Here is a 4,403-nt window from a genome sequence, read left to right as displayed (position 1 = left end):
CAGCCTCTGCTAATATGTCAGTATGTTGTATTTGTGATGTAAATATAATTTTATATCAATTGGACTACCCTGACCAAAAATAGTGGTTACGCCACCAGGGGCGGACCCAGGAAAAAGACTGAGAGGGGGCTAAAAATGAATGTCCATATTCTTGAACCAACAAGGCAAAAACATTCATGTCAACAAAACTACGGCATAATCACTTCATTTTTCAAGCATTGACCAAATTCATCAAATCTGAAAGAAGACTAACCATTTGAGACGAAATGAATTAGATCTAATAATATCTTGTTTCGAAGTTGCCAAAGTGTCCCTGCAAAAAAAAGTTGCCAAAGTGAACATTGACATTCTAATAATCTTTTTTCTGTGAATAGACATTCTAATAATCTAACCTACAACCTACAAGAAAAAACATTATCAAATTGAGAAACAATAAAAATATTGAAGAGGGCCTGTACGTCGAAAAAGCAAAGAAATCTTTAGCGCATTACCTTTTGTTTGACGCATGATGATCTTTGATTGTATTAAAATATTTTAGCGCATTACCTTCACTTTACAAAAATGTTTAACTATCAATTTGGGTAGGAATTCCAGTCTTTTAGATGGATCCCTAGGAAGCTTTTCCAAATCAAGTAGTACGGGCATCTTGAAGTTGTTGAATTTTTAAAGAAAACAAACTCCATTTATTTCCCTGCAATTTAAGTGAAAAAATGGAAGTTAAAAGAAAGGTGAAATTTCCATACATCATACATAAAGATGAAATGTGCTACAAACTAGGAAGTAATAGATGATGTGAAGTAAATTGGAGATTTTAGGTCTACACTAGCCACTGGTGGTAAGTAGAAAGTTGCATACAGAACTTTAAGTGTTACAAAAAAGATGTTTAAACTGGCATAATCATCCAAATTAATAAACTATACACATATGCTGATAAGAACTAGGGAATTAGATGGCATACCTTGATGTCAGTAGAATTAGGGAATTGCGTATTAAGAACTCTGTTCGCTGATGGAGTAGTGCAAGGCCGCAATGGTGCAAGGGGCCGGAGACGGCAAGTCAGCGATTAGCCGCGGCGAGCAGGCAAGGTGATGACTCCGCGGCGGCGTGAGAGGCGAGGTCAAGGCTTCCCGAAGTCCGTCCTGTGTGTGGCTGCGTCTGCGTGTACGTGAATAACGACCACCTGCCGCACCTTGCTGGAAAGAGACCTTTTACAGTACATCAATGCAATTTGGGAGATTCCTTTTTTGTTTTAAACTTTTTCCGAGAGCAACGAATGAACGAGTAACATTTAGCTTGCTACTAGCCATACCCGCGCAGCGGCACGCCGCGCCTTATCAATACGGTACGTGTGTATGTTCTATTTTTTGGCCCAGTTCTTGTATGTATCTACTATAGAATGTGCACTCGTCTTTTGAAATATTAAATATATTTTTTTTCATACAGACCGAAAAGAGGCTAAAGTTCAAAATATTGCCTAGACTATAAATTGTATGTAAAGATGGTGGATAGAAAGGATAAAAATGTTTTAATAGTAATTGTATTGTGTAATTTGGGAAAAATTGCAGCTAAGTCGCCTACTTTTTAGTGTGTCATAAGAATGGTAATGGAGGTAACAAAATTTTTAGGGAGTACCAAAAATAACTCTATATTTTTTTTGGAGAGATTTACACTTGCGAGAGATTTTTTTCTAGTTTCTAGTATAGAAGATAGGTATGATGTAAATACAAAAGTACTGTTCTTTGGAAGACAACAACAATGGGATTCATGATATGGAGATGTAAAAAGTGCACTGATGGATAAATCATGTCTAGTGAAACATAACATAGATTTATTCAGTGATTACATATAGCACATTACATGAATAAAAAAGGTCATCTATTTCATGATACTAAGTTGACAATTCTATAGGCTTGGGCCAATTTATTAGAGTTGTGCTTAGTCGACAGGGCGGCGGGCAGTGAGATTGAGGTATGCATCTTGAGTCTTCCAAAGAATATTCGATGCACAAAGAAGAAGATAAGAACAATCCAAAAGGAAAAGAAAAACGGTAACAGTCTACACTAATCCGCGGCCTAGAAAACACTGGAAGACACGCATGCACGTATCAAATCAATCCCCATCCCTCCATCCATACACTGACCAACTACCGCTCAATACAAGGGGAGAGGACATGTGTTTTACCAAATAGACAAATCAGAAACAAAGACGCAACGCACACAAGCCCCTCGTACCCTGTCATATCCCAGTAATACCATATTAAACCCATTAAGAGGCGCTAGAATGGTGGCCAACCAGCTAAGCCATGTGGCGCATGCTGGTTGGTCACGGTAAGAAAGTTTTTTTTAGAGTTTTTTAAATGGTAGAGAGACTTTTAAGAAAAGCTTTTCTAGGCTTTTTCGTTGTCCTTTTAAGATGGTTGTGATGTTCATGTGATGCAAAAAAATTTATTTATTTTTTTGACATGATGGTAAGGTGCGCATATCTTCCTCTCAAGCGGCCCGCAATGGCAGACCCCAACCACTAGTGTCCATATCATGTTAACCGACACGGCGCGCGCGCGCGCACACACACAATGACCTAGAAATAGGGAATCAAGCATTAGAATGTCTCAAGGCAAATAAACGGAAGAGAAAACTGGCTGGATTGCATGATGAGTTTAATTATGACAGCTACGAAACTTGTCATTCCCCAATTGAATTTACCGGTACATGCATCCATGCTATACATCTCTCCATCAAGTTTAATTTTCCTTGGTAGACAATTCATAGCACGCAATGTATTTAGAGAAGCACCAAGACCTTCATATTTATTATGGGTATGCTGCAGAAGAAGAAGATTATATTACGCGAACGGCCTTGTAGAAACGGGATGACCCTCCTTTGTAGTAGTAGTAAGTAGTACTGCAACATAGAAGTATTATCCAAGAAATATAGTACCGCATCATAAAGTAATTTTTAATCCCTCCTTCGAGGGGAGGGAACAGAAAGAACTGACGACGATTGTGCGTTTAGAACGTCGCCGCCGGCTGCGCGCGGCGCCAGAACTTGGCGTCATTCTCTTAGAGGTATATAGTCACACAGCTGATCAGTGTGGCTCCTTGCGCTGTCGGAGATCGAGACTGAGCATGTTGAACACGACCCGTCTTCAACAACATCGTGTCGAGCACAGCCTCCTCACCATCGAACATCCCAAAGGCGGCGGCAATCTCCCTGTACCTCTAGCCACAGTTTGAGCACTGAACCGAGCCTGCCGAGATAGTTGTCGACCTAGCGTGGTGTCGACCTCATCCTGGCATTGTTGTCCATTGGATGGAAGGACTACTGCATGTAAAGAAGGGGACGCCATCGAGGTCATCGTCGCAAAGCACGCGGTCATCGATGACAGAGAACTGAAAAGAACGGGATTTCCGTGGGGCAGCGGCTGCAGGGCAGAGATCATCGATAACAAACAACTTCGTGCACCGTTTGACGGAGTAAGTGAGCCGGCTCGAGCTGTCGGATTGGCTGGTCCCTTTCCCTAGCAACGTGGCCATAGCACGCCCCTCGCTATCTGGAGGGTTGCGGCCGTGGCAGGCACGTCTGCGCGGAGCCCTGCACGGGAGCGAAACCTGTGCTTCGACGTACGGTAGCCCAAGGGCCAGCACCAAGGCCATGTTTCAGTGTATAGAAACTGCAAAAATTAGTGCGCATAGAAACTGCAACGCAAATGCTCAGCAGGGAGATGAACCAGCGCAGGAACACATACATCTCTGGCGCTGTGCCTTCCTCCCATCACTCCATCGCAGTCCGCACATTCCACGGTTCTTGCCCATAAATTTGCATGCTTCATCGTCGCTAGATATGTATGGTGCACATGGCCTGGCGCAACACCACATGGGCCTCCGTCGACAGAGAAAGCCATGTCCGACTCCGACGCCGACATGTGGTCCGGAGTTGCTGCCGACAGATCATAGGGCAGATGCCGCGATGCTCTACCTGTCATGTTACCGCCATGTCCGGTCTCCTGCTGCCGCCACGCCCTTGCTATGCTGCAGCGCTGCGGCCTCCGTCCGCCGCGACACCACTCCGTTTCTCTGCTTGAACTGCGATTTTGAGCAGCAGAAGCATGTGGCGCTGGTGTATCCGCCACTGCTGAACGACCGTGGCATGGTGGAGGGCGTGGAGGGCTACACTGGTTGCTCCTCGGTGTTGGACATCGCGGTGATCCTCGGCGTCACCGACGACAAGACGGCTAGCAGGCCGACCTTGAGCTTGTCCGGCGCCGCTCACCATGGAAGTCCGCAAGAGGCACGGAGACAACACTATCGTCGTCGTGTCTCAGGAAGAACGAAGGGGCACTGCCATAGAGAGCTATCAGCAAGCAGAACCATGCCTAGAACTGCTGTTGCAGGCTCCATGCTGAGT

The sequence above is a fragment of the Triticum dicoccoides genome, chromosome 3B, assembly GCF_002162155.2.
Source record: "Triticum dicoccoides isolate Atlit2015 ecotype Zavitan chromosome 3B, WEW_v2.0, whole genome shotgun sequence".
Classification (NCBI taxonomy): Eukaryota; Viridiplantae; Streptophyta; class Magnoliopsida; order Poales; family Poaceae; genus Triticum; species Triticum dicoccoides.
Note: the sequence above shows the minus strand (reverse complement) of the source record.